Raw genomic sequence first — 13196 nt, 5'->3', positions numbered from 1 at the left:
ATCCACCAGTCTGACACGGGCAACCAGGCGCCTCCTTACTGGTCCTGCTAACCGCTGCTCTGTTGGCACAAAACTGCCAAAATTCCTTGATACGAACACCCTGCTCGTTGCCAAACCTGTTAGGTAATGATGCCATTAAAAATAAGGTATGCAGACTTCTCTATTTAAGTTATATAGGGTAACACGCCCTTTCGTGTCGGAAGTCCCACTGTAACTGCCCAACTCCCACTCCTCCACAAAATTCCCACATTCTAATAAAGACAGCAACCATGCGCTGACACCGGTATCAGTAAATACAGTGCACGGTTTAAAGATTAACACAATACATCTTCCCACAACACATCATGGAGACCGAACAGAGGTAGAATCTAAATGAGCACACGCAACAGGCAGTATCATAGCAACAATACACAGGAAACTGTAGCAGACAATATATGGGTAGATAAGAGACAAGGTTGCCTGCAGTGAAGCTGAGGCAAGGACCCCATGCAGGGTGCTAACAATAAGCACCGACTAGAAGAGGACAAGGGAGATAGATGGAAGATGCAGAGCTATTGGCTAAGGGCAACAAAATGATTATCCATGAAAAATGCACCATTTGCTTCCCTTGTAAATCCTGACTAATGATAAACAAGCATTGGCATAGCCAATAGGTCTCGCTTTTGGGACCTTATAAGTATTTAGTTAGGCAACTGTTGCATGGGTAAACACTTATAAGGTCCCAAAAGCGAGACCTATTGGCTATGCCAATGCTTGTTTCTTTCTAATCGCGGCACCGGTGCTTTACTTTTAACATTAAAAGTAAAGCGCGGGTGCTGCGATTATAGCAAAAGTAAAGAAATAGATGTATGTTTCTATTTCTTTACTTTTGCTATAATCGCGGCACCGGCGCTTTACTTTTAATGTTAAAAGTAAAGCACCGGTGCCGCGATTAGCAAGCTAAAAATGCTACCGCCGGCCACAGCTTGCAGTGCATGTGCGCGAGTGGTGCGCGCGCAGCAGTAATCACGCCATATGGCGCCTCTGCTGATGCGCACGTCCACGCACATGCACTGCAAGCTGTAGCCGGTGGTAGCATTTTTTAAAGCCCTTACTAAAGTCTCTCCAAGCAGCGCATGCTCGCTGACTCAGCGAGACCTAAAAAGTAAAGGAGTAAATGCTAGAGATTGTGGAAAAACAGCAGAAGGCAGGGTGCTTGCTGGAAGCATATGGTTATCCATTGATGCTAAGTCATGAAGGTGACTGTTGGGTGTTGCTTCCCTTTTGCACACAAGTAACGAGGCAGGAGGCGGGGGTGTACGAACATCCTTCTTTATTCATAAGTTCCAGACATACAGGAAACAGGTCTGCCTTGCTCCTCTGCCACAGCAACTACACCTAGAATGTTGGGCAATGGAACCCATCTATGTCACCCTGTACCACACTCTACATTCCAGAAGTATACAAACCAAAAAACATCCCTTCTTAATATATTAAAAAACATTTTAAAACAATACATTCTCACAATAAAAACAATAAATTTACCGTAACACATCACCCCCCCAAAAAAAATTGGAGAGCAAACTAGGAAATAAAAAACAGAAAGAACTGAGAGAGGAAACAACATATGCATGACTATAATATATCAGTTGCAAAAACTATGAAATGATTTCAACCTACAATACAATCCTTCAACCACCCAGGTAACTCGCTCTTCCTTTTCTCACAGTTTGACTCAACAGTTTGTGGTTCCTGTGCATTCCCTTCGTCAACATTACTAGTGCACTCCTCTGAAGCCATACTAGTTGTACAAAAGGAGTCGGCAATCTCACCCTTTGGTAATGTGAACTGTTCGCCTGCAAACTTAACCATGTCTTTCAACCAACGAGAATCCTTATTCCCACCCGCCACTTTACCATCGTAGTCCTTTTTCTGATCTTTTGAACCCAATGCCACACATTTAAGGTTTCACACCTTACCACTCCTAAGTCTAGCCTGACAGCATTCTGAAAATTCTCCACTACTTGTTCTGGCGCAAAAAATTGTCTTTCACCCTTTGGCACTTTAACAGATTTCTTCTACCGTATGCAATCACCAACTTATACATTAATTGGTTTGACACTGTGGGCAGTATCATAGTAGTCCTTATTCTTAACATATGTATCCTCCAATTTCTTCTTAACAAGTTCTGGTGACCATTATTCAACTGCAGTGTTACGCAACCATGCCAGAGTGAACTTACATCTAGGGTTCCTTCCTCTCATCTTACGAATGGGGATACACCTGTAGAATTATTCATAGTTACCCTATATGCCCACACATCCTCCGTACTGCAATCTACCAATCGCACTTTTTCCCAACCACACTCTGAATAACTGAATTGATCACTCGGTTAAACCTTTCCACTGTACCGTTCCCACTGGGATTATAAAGAGATGTGGTCTTATACTTCACAGCTACCCTCTCCAAATATATCTTAGCTGCATTAGAAAAGAATTGCACACCATTATCATTCAACAGCATGGCTGGAATCCCTTCAGACTAAAAGGTTCTATCCATAAATTCTAATACTGTGGCCATATCACCACTCTCCACTATATCCACAATAGGGCTCTTAGAGAAAAGGTCCATCAATATGATTATGTTCTCCTGCAACTCCCCAACAGTATCCAACAAATTCACCGCTACACATTCCCAATGTTTTTTTCTAATAATACATTCACTCATGAGTGGTCTTACTGTACGTAGAGATTTGTTAGAGGAGGAGGAAATTCTACGTCCTTATAAGTCTTTCCACTGCCTTGTCTATTCCTGGCCATCGAAACAGATTTTTGACAACTGATTTGATCCTCACAGTCCTGAAATGCATCTTATGACAAAGATCTAAATTCATGTCACACACCCCATAAGGAGGAATCATTTTACTTCTTCTACAGACCAACACTGTCTACAGACAGCTTTGACCAAACATGACAAAAATGTCTACACTCCTCTGTTAATTGCTCCTTCTTGGACCAAACCTCAGGCATATATTTCAAAATCATTTGCAAAATGGCATCCTCCTTCTGTTTCTTCTCCCAATCTTCCATTTTGATAGATGGTGATCCAGAATCATGCACTAATGCAGTTTTATAATCATTCCAAGGGTCATTTTCACACTCCTCTACAGCGCAAGGCATCCTGGTTAAACGATCTACCATAAGATTGCCCTTGCCCGGAAATATACTGTGTGGTATATGTAATCCTGCATTCCCACTGACAACCTCGCAATCCTGGCAGGCGACAAAACACTCCCCTCCATGGTCAGTAACTTAACTGAGGGCTTGTGATCGCACTGAATGATAATCAGTCTACCCCAAACAAAAGCACAATAATGTTCCATCGCCCATGCACATACTGGGTGGTGACAGAGATCTGGACATGAACACAATGATGCTTTTGTTACCTTTGGCATCCTTCTATGTTAGCACTGCCCCCAAGCCTTTATTACTTGCATCTGTTGTTAGAAACAATCCAATATCAGTTTCAAAACTACCTAAAGTAGACACTTTTTCCATGTCACACTTACTTTTTTGGAATTCTGCCTCACATCACAGACCCCACAGAAATTTCACGTGTTTTAAGCAACTGCCTTATGTTCTATACTTTGTCAGCAAAATTAGGGATACATTTTACACAATACTCGGCCATCCTTAGGAATTACCTCACCTCATCCTTGTTTGTAGGTGTTGGGACCCCAGTGATAGCATTTATCAATGAAGGTTTGGAGTTTACCCCCGTAAAATGCCCCAATCTAATCCCCTTCAAGCACAGCACCATCTCTGTGATTTTTGGGATGGGAAAACGATCTATGACAATGTTATTTTTTCAGGTGTCGCCTGTCCTCACAGAGATGGATCTTGCCATTGCTACAGCGAGCTACCAATACCAGAGAGATCAACATCCATTTCCACTAACTTGTCCAGCTCCTTCGAGACTTCCTCTCGTGCCATCATTGGCACAATATTTCATTTGTGTACTTTAGGAGTGGCATCACTCGAGTGCAATATTGTGCTCAAAACCTACCAACATTCCCAGTTGTTTGCTAAAAACGTTTGGAAACTTTTTTCCCATGTTATTTCCCATGGAGCTCCCTTCATCCACCACCACCACTTTCTTAACGCTATTGGGGATCCAGGATAATTTGTAGGCTACCCTGATGCTGTCATCCCAGGATGGATGGTTCTCTCTTTGCCACATACAGCTTACCTCTTGAATGTCTACCTTTAAAAAAAAGAAAGGACAACCACCCGAAATCCAATTTTTTCACCATTGTATCTCTCTGGATTAATATCAGATGGTGATAAGTGTGTGCCAATTTTCTCCAAAAATATATTCTTCTATACATCCTCATTGAAAATTGTAAAAGATGACCCCGCGTCCACCTATATCCTGAAGGGCATACCTTCTATACAGAAGTGGCACTCAGGTTTTTCTTTGCTACTATCATTGATGTTCAGGAGAAACTTCTCCTGTAAACTCATAACGTTGTCCAACCTAGGAGACTCTTGGTCCCCATCACTCACACATGGGCTCTTTCCTTCATGGATGCTATTCTTTTTTTTCTTGCATACCTTTGTGAAATGACTAATGGTGCCACAAATACTGCACTACTGCTTAAGTGCAGGACATGTTTTACAATACGCAAGGTGTTCTTTGCTGTCACAATAATAGCATCTCCTGTCATTGCTCCCCTGTTTCTCCTTGAAAATACTTTTTTTATCCTTCTCCCCAGTATGAAACGTCACTTTATAAATACAATCCAGATCCTTATCGGATTGTTTTAATTCTGTGGCACATTTTCGTGGAATTTCCACCGCGCGCACTATTGCGAGCACATCTGCCGAAGTCGGGCCCCTGCTCAAGAAACCCACGGCTGACCCCACCGACCTCCAAAACTACCGGCCCATCTCGCTTCTCACAACGCAGCCAAAGTGGCAGAAAAAGCAGTCAACAGGTAACTGACACGATTCATCGAAGAACACGCCGTCCTCCACCCATCCCAATCCGGATTCCGAGCTAATCATAGCACCAAGACTGCTCTACTCGCTGCCACTGACGACATCCGCACCCTCCTGGACCAGGGCCACTCCACTGCCCTCGTCCTCCTCAACCTGTGTGACACCGTCTCTCATAGACACACTAATCACCAGACTACGCGAGGCTGGCATACAAGGAACTGCCCTAGACTGGATCCCCCTATTCCTCACCGGAAGAAGCCAAAGGATCAGACTACCGCCCTTCCTCTCCACCCCACCGACATCACCTGCGGAGTACCACAGGGGTCATCCCTAAGCCCGACGCTCTTCAACGTCTACATGGCCCCCCTCGCAGACATCGTCCGACTACACGGCCTTAACATTGTATTCTATGCCGACAACACCCAGCTCATCCTCTCCCTCACCAAATACCCCACCACCACCAAACTCAACTTCCAGAGAGGAATGCATGAAGTGGCAGTCTGGATTACCAACAGCTGCCTAAAACTCAACGCTGAGAAAACAGAAGTCCTTGTCCTTGGAACAACCCCATCAGCATGGGACAACACATGGTGGCCCAACGCCCTCGGAAGCCCACCTACCCCCTAAGACCACGCCAAGAACCTCGGCATCATACTCAACTCATCACTCACCATGAACCGACAGGTCAACGCCGTCACCTCCAGCTGTTTCAACACCGCCCGCTTTCTCATAAAGACCTTCAAATGGATCCTCCCAGAATCAAGGAAAACAGTCACCAACGCACTCATCAACAGCAAACTCAACTATGGCAATGGACTCTACGCAGGCATCAACAAATCCCTACTCCGCAAACTGCAAACGGTACAGAACACCGCGGCCAGACTCGTCCTTGGCATCCCCTGGCACGAGCACATCAGCCAGCACCTACGGCGACTCCACTGGCTCCCCATGGAGAAGAGAGTCAGCTTCAAAATCCTTACCCACGCCTACAAGTTCCTGCACAACAACGGACCCAAATACCTCAACGGCAGAATAAATTTCTACGTACCCAAAAGAAACCTGCGATCATCCAACCTCGCACTCGTCAAAACACCGTGGATCCACAGAGCAAGATCAGGCAGGAGATCGTTCTCTCACGTCGCAGCCAAGACCTGGAATGAGCTACCGGTAGACATCAGACGCGCCCCCTCCCTGAACACCTTGAGGAAGACCCTCAAGACCTGGCTCTTCGGCTGAACGGAGCTGCATAACCCCACCCAGCACCTTGAGACCCTCACGGGTGAGTAGCGCACTTACAATTCTCCTGATTGATTGATCCCCCAGTGGGGAATCCTCATTAATCCATAATCGGTCATGGATGGCTGGTTTATTTGTATGTATTATCAACTGATCCCTCGCTAAGTCATCATGGAGGACTCCAAATTTACAGTCAATTGCCATCTTCTTCAAATCTGCCACATAGTCATCAGCAGACTCGCCTTTGTTCTGTTTGCTTTGCAAGAATTTGAATCTTGTTATGCCTATGCAAACTTTTGGTGCACAGTATTTATCTAAATTCTGCAACGCAGCCGCAAAGATATTAACATTCCCACTAACAGTAGCCTTTGGCATACAACGAAATGTTTGCAACCCCACAGGACCCAAAAAGTGCAGGAAGATCATTTCCTTCTGTTCAGCTGACATTTTCTTAGCTTCTCAATTGCAACAATGTAATTTTCTAAATATTCCTTCCATTCCACCCACTTCAGGTAAGGTTCCGATCCTGATACCCAAAATGCATATGGGGAAATGATAGTGAAATGTTCCTGTACCACGGTAATAATGCCAAATAAGATTAGAACATACAACACTAAATTAAACTCAGTTTCATACAGTTCCGAGGTATAGTGTACCACAGTCTTGCAGGAGTCCAGGGCCGGACTGGGAACCCAAAGCAGCCTTGGCAGTTTACTCGGACCAGCCCCTGGCGAAGCTGTGCCTGGCTCTAAGAGGCTGGAAACATTTGCTGCTTTTGTTATTGGGGGCCTATATTGCAGCATCACTGCAAAACTGGCCCCCAGTAACAAAACCAGCCTCCACTGCTCTGAAAGCGCCCCCCACCCTTCCAGGCTCCCGGGAAAGCCCGATGCCCAGTATCACCAGACCAGCAGCAGGACAATTTTCCAAAGGCTCCCTTCAGTAACAAAACAATTAGAAATCAAGGGCAGATATCCTCACCTGTTTCATGTATTTAATTCATCCCAAACAAATCCACATGCTTGTCGCTACTTCCTTGAGTATTCACAGCTTAGTCAGCTGTGCACAGGACTGGGAGCCGGCAATGTAGTTCTTGATTAAAAAAAAACAAGCATTGGCATAGCCAATAGGTCTCTCCTGTGGGACCTTATAAGTATTTAGTTATGCAGTACAATATCCTTGGTGCAACAACATCAACTGTTGCATGGCTAAACACTTATAAGGTCCCAAAGGCGAGACCTATTGGCTATGCCAATGCTTGTTCTAGGTTGTGTGGAAGGATGTTTAATAAGCAGTGTGTTATGCTTAGCTGTGCTTGTTTATTCTCACTGAGAATTCCTTTGAGTTGTCATGGGAATACTCTGTGAGTAGATTCCATGTAATGTCAGTTGGGACCTCTCTTCTACCGTGAGAGGTGCGGTGGCTCGTTGATCCCACAATTAAAGCTTTACAGACAGCTTACTTGTGCCTGGTGTTATGTCGTGCTCTGCTGGTCACAACATAATTTTTGGCGACGAGTGGGTGAGCCACCGCAGCAGTTGAAGCATTCAAATTTCAGATTGTTTAGAAGTCCAATGAGAAGAAGCATGGTCAAGCCTGATTATGACAAAAGAAGATGTATATGGAAATTTTGAAGATTAAGTGTTTGGCAGTTTAAAAGAGGACATCTGTCGGTGAAAAAGTAAGGCGTCCTACCTCCTCCTACGGCTGTACACTCCTGAAGTTAAGTTTGGGCACTTCTCAAGCGGAAAAATGAGCCTCAGGATATCGTCTCACCGGTGAGGAGATTAGGGGGAGGCGCATGTGGATGCACTCGTGCTCAAACGATGTGTTTGTTCGCTGCCTGGGCTGTCAACGCAATATGTATATCGATACAGCAAGAGTTGTTCCTCTGTCAAGTCCTGCTCGGGAATAATGACGCAGTAGAACACTGCAGGGGGAGTTGGTAATGGACTCATTGCATCAGCCTATCAGGGATACGCCCAGCGTCAGCACGTTGTGTATGCGTGCGTGAAGCGAACGTCAGTACTATTGGCATTGTGGCAGTGGAATACGGAAGTGCGTGTCTGCGTAACCGATTTGAAAGCGGAAATTATACTTCAAAGTGAAGGGTTACCTGACTGTGCGTGTCTGCAAATCTATCTTAGACCTCTGCAGGACTGCGTGTACTCCGACTTCAAAGCGGTAATTGTTCTTCAAAGCGGAGGCTTATCTGACTATTCAGTTTACTTTTCACCTGTGTCGAGTGAACTTTAACGTTGCTGGAGCGAAGCAGAGACTACAAGTTTATTTTAGTTTTTTGACATTTTTTTTTTTTTCTTCAACGTCAAGCGCAAGGCGAAGACAATATTTTACATGTTGGGCAGTATTACAAGTGGGTGACTTTAAGGTGTAGAAACGTGAATATTCTAAAGGGTTTATTGAGCTTTCCCTTTTATGTGTGTGTAATATCACATTAATTCTATCAAATTTTTGTTTTTTTTAGCCAGTTGGGAGAAATATTCAATTTATTTTTTCTCTCTTTCTCAATTTATGATCTGTATCACCCTGTCTGGGTTAGGAAAAAAAATATTGTTTGTACTGTATGTTTGTAGTTAGTATTGTTCTGATACAGTATAGGTTATCGGGTAAATTTGTAGTAACATTATGCAATCGGTAAACCCACCACCTCCAGTTCTGGAGAGTCCAGTGGAGACAATGGTTTGACGCATTTGAAACTTACATTGGCGCAATTGGTGCATCACGATATAGGGCAGAAAGAAAGAAGTATCTTCTTTTAAATTCACTTGGATTTGAAGGGAGGGAAGTTTTTAAGCACCTTCCTGATATTGTGTTAGCAGAAGGTGAAGTTATCGATGAATACCAGAAAGCCGTTAAGAAATTAGTGATTAAATTTGATGTCCAGCCAAGTTTGGTAGCATTAAGGCACACATTTTTTAAGCGGGCACAATTGCAAAGTGAAAATGTGGACACATACCTCAGTGCAATACGTAAATTATGTGCAGAGTGCGAATTTGGTGAATATCGAGACCAATTAGTTAGGGACCAATTTATTGCACATTGTCTTGATAAACAGATTCAGCAAAAGTTACTCACTATGGGTAATCCTAGTCTTGAGGAAATTATAAAAGTGGCTAAAAGTGTCGAGTTGGCGCAAAATTCAATTAAGGAGCTAAATATGGGCTCTATATCAAAAGAATCTGTCAATGTAGTGGCTTCTGCAAATTCTAATGGTAATTCATCACGAAAAGTGAAAACTATGGAGAAGGGGTTTTTAAAAAACAAACAATATTTGTTACAGATGTGGTTATCTCCCACATGGTAAGGACCACAGATTTTGTCCAGGGAGAAATGCTAAATGTCAAGTGTGGCAGGATTGGGCATTTGGCGAAAGTGTGCCAGTCCAGTATGATTAAGAAGGAAAAGGTTAATTGTGTGGTCAAGGATGAGCAATTAAGTGAGAACGACATTGTACAAGAGTTTCAAGATATGATTGTCACGGTCACTGATGAGGGCATTGTTTCTGGAAACCTGGTTGATTGTGTTGATCCCTATGTTGATATAACTGTGGGTGATGTTACTTTGAAGTTGTTGGTGGATTCTGGAGCGCGTATTACAATGATTACGTATGAGCTTTGTAAAGAATCTTGGGGTGAGAGACCACTTTTTCCTCCAGATAGAGCTCCTGTTTCATATGAAGGACGCAAGATAGATTTGGAAGGGTACATAGAGGATGTGCTGGAGTTCAAAGGTCGTAAAATCCAGGGGAAAATTGATGTGGCTGTTCGTGGATTAAATATTCTTGGTTGGTACCATCAAGGCTTGTTTGGTATGGTATTGAGACCAGGTACAAGTGAACAAGTATTGGTCGTGCAAGATGTTTCTGATTCAGATTGTTTAGCGCGTGAATTTCCAGGTGTATTTTCTGACTCACTCGGGAAAATTAAAGGTTTTAGGCACATGATTAAGGTTAAGAATAATGCTGTGCCAGTGAAGCACAAGGTTAGATCAGTACCATTCAGTCTTAGAGCAGATCTTAAGGCAGAGCTGGACAGATTGGAAAAATCTGGGATTATAGAGCCTGTAGAATCCAGTTTGTGGCTTAGTCCATTGGTTGTCGCACGTAAACGAAATGGAGAGATTCGCTTATGCACAGATTTGAGGAGTCTCAATAAGGAAATTTGGGTAGATTCACATCCTCTTCCTAAAATTGGTGATTTACTAGAAGAACTTAGGGGTGCTCAATGGTTTTCGAAGATTGACCTAGCTTCGGCGTACCATCAGATCTTGTTAGATGTTGATTCACGCCATTATACGGCTTTCAATTCTCCTTTTGGGTCGTTTCAATTCTGTAGAATGCCTTTTGGGCTAGCTTCTGCAGCATCAGTATTTCAAAGGGTCATGCAGTCAGTGCTACAGGATATAAAAGGAGTTGTGATTTTTCAAGATGATGTGCTCATCTTTAGCAAACACTTGGAAGAACATGATAAGGTTCTTAGATCTGTTCTTAGGATTTTTGAGGAGAAAGGGATTGTTGTGAAGAAGAACAAATGTGAGTTCTGGAAGAGGGAGATAGAATTCCTGGGACACCTGGTATCCGGTGATGGTGTGAGCCCTAGACCTGGGTTGGTAAAAGCAGTAGTGGAGTGTCCTTGTCCCAAGAACAAGGAAGAGCTACGCTCTTTCTTGGGATTGTGTGAATTTTACTCACGTTTTATACCTGGCTATGCTAGCAAAATGAAAGTTTTATCCAATATGCTGAGGTCGAATGTCACGTTCAAGATTGTCTTTCAGTTATTTTTCAGGTTTATGCATTGATTGTAGTTTGCTGTGTACTGTTAAGGTATATTAGTATCTTTCTAGTTCTCTGTATATTTATTTCTGTCTTTCTGTTTTGTTTTATTTTTCTTTAATTTTATTTTTAATGTATCTTGTTTTTACAAAAAGAGGTAATATGTTATGCTTAGCTGTGCTTGTTTATTCTCACTGAGAATTCCTTTGAGTTGTCATGGGAATACTCTGTGAGTAGATTCCATGTAATGTCAGTTGGGACCTCTCTTCTACCGTGAGAGGTGCGGTGGCTCATTGATCCCACAATTAAAGCTTTACTTGTGTCTGGTGTTATTGTCGTGCTCTGCTGGTCACAACACAGTGAATCTGTGTGGATTGTAACTAAAGGATGGCGCTTGTCTGGTTATACCATCCAATTTGATATTTTGCGTGAAATGCTGCGTAATTGGATATTCTAATTTAATACATTTGCACCTTTAATTAGTATGTGTATAACTGTTTTTTTACCCAAAAAGTTTTAGTGTTTGAAGGTAGCAGGTAATTTTTATTGAATTGTTTGTATCTTTGAAATGTTACCTACACACACTTCCTTTGTGACATATACGCCTCGTCAGGTGTAGGAGGCACTATATAATGCAATAACAATTACAATATAAAAAGAAAAACTCCGCCTTTTACACCTAAAAATAAAGCGTAATACTGATTGCAGTTCAAAACCGCAATCTGATAAAAGTGAAATATAGAGAAAACGTTTGTTTCCCTGTTTTAAAATCACTGCAGGGTTCCTTTCATCCTTTCCCCAACCTTTAGCCCTTTTGAAGAATGTGGCTGCCTCACACTTTTTTTTTATTCAAAGGGGCACCAGGATGTGTTCACACGTGGCGTGGTAAAACAGAGTATTTGCCTCTATTATTTTGGGGGCGTACTTGAAATATATGAGACACTACATTAGCATGCCAGTCACGATTGTTATCATGGTTACATGCTGCATTTGTGTTGTTTTAAGGCACAAAGCCATACCATTACTCACATAATGTTAAACCGCCAATAGATCCAAGACCCTGGCTCTCAAGAATGAAAGTCGGTCTCAATAGCAATAAAAGGCAAGTCTGCTGTTTCTTTTTGTGATTTTTCCTTTCAAATAAGTCAAGTAAAAGTTCACAAAAGTGAACATTGGCAAGGTAGCATTTTGAGTAATTAAAGAGCTATTTATTTATAAGAAATAAGCACAATGCTTTCTGCAAACAAAACCAAAACAGTTGTTTGTTTAAAATAAATATGTAAATCTTTCAGGGAGCAACCAGTAATGACAACAGTAATTTCAGGCCAGTTGGAAGGTGGGCTGATGGACAAACGTTTGACCCCGAGGTACAAACCGGGGGAGGGAGGGGTGGGAGGAGAGAGGGGAGGGGACAATGGGGTAACCTGCCAAACCCCAGAAAGGGTTAGTGAAGATTAATATCTGGATGTTTAATAACTTGCCAGAAAATGAAGGACTGGGCCCGATAGAACAGTACTGAAGTGGTGCCCTTCGAGACATTTTCAAAGGGAAGAATGTGCTTCCATGGAAGGGGGAATGGGAATCAACCCACATGGGCTGTGATTACTGGTAAATATTTTAGGCCAAGGAAATGAGAGGGCCCAGAAACAGGTATAACGCAAGCCCGCTCAATGCAGAACATGGGAGTCAGCGTTGAATCTTCCTGAAAAGCAGTTAAAAAATATGCACCCAGCAGGAGAGATTACTGGCGCTGAAGTGCTGCGTCTGACCGCCAATATAGGCAGCAAGGGCCAAGAGACCCGGGTCCACGGTGCTGACGTGAAATTGAAAGAAAATGAAGTTGAATAAAAAGACCCAGCCTGAGTGTGGCATGGGCCAGGGGACCCGGAGCTCGAATGCTGCCAGTCAAAAGGAGTCTTTAATAAGTGAGGTGGAGCAGCTAGGACTGGAAATGATGGAATGAGGCGAAGGAGAGCCCTGAGCAGGTAGCCGGACCCTGGAAGTCTCAGTAACGTGAGATGGACACACTGGTACTGGGGGGTGGCATGAAGCAGAGGAGGGCCCGAGCTGATAGCCGGAGCGTGGATACTCACGTGAGTAGGCGACCGTTGTCTCCCGAGGCAGGTGTCCGGACCAGTAGATGCAAAGAAGCTACCGGGTGCCGGTGTTTAAATTGCTTGAATGACCGG

The 13196-nt window shown here is 43.3% G+C and overlaps 1 long non-coding RNA gene across 1 annotated transcript in view; it reads right to left on the bottom strand.

Moving 5' to 3' along the window:
• The window catches only part of LOC146871609 (uncharacterized), a 36026-nt gene extending 22831 nt beyond the window's left edge, over positions 1–13195 (bottom strand). The window contains exon 1 of the long non-coding RNA XR_014981026.1: positions 13101–13195. This is a non-coding gene — a long non-coding RNA (uncharacterized LOC146871609). The remainder of the gene's footprint in view (positions 1–13100) is intronic.
• Position 13196: the final 1 nt, after the last annotated feature.

This window comes from Triturus cristatus, chromosome 1_1 (assembly GCF_964204655.1).
Source record: "Triturus cristatus chromosome 1_1, aTriCri1.1, whole genome shotgun sequence".
Taxonomy (NCBI): Eukaryota; Metazoa; Chordata; class Amphibia; order Caudata; family Salamandridae; genus Triturus; species Triturus cristatus.
The sequence above is the reverse complement of the archived record's forward strand: the minus strand, read 5'-3'. Positions and strand labels throughout refer to the sequence as shown.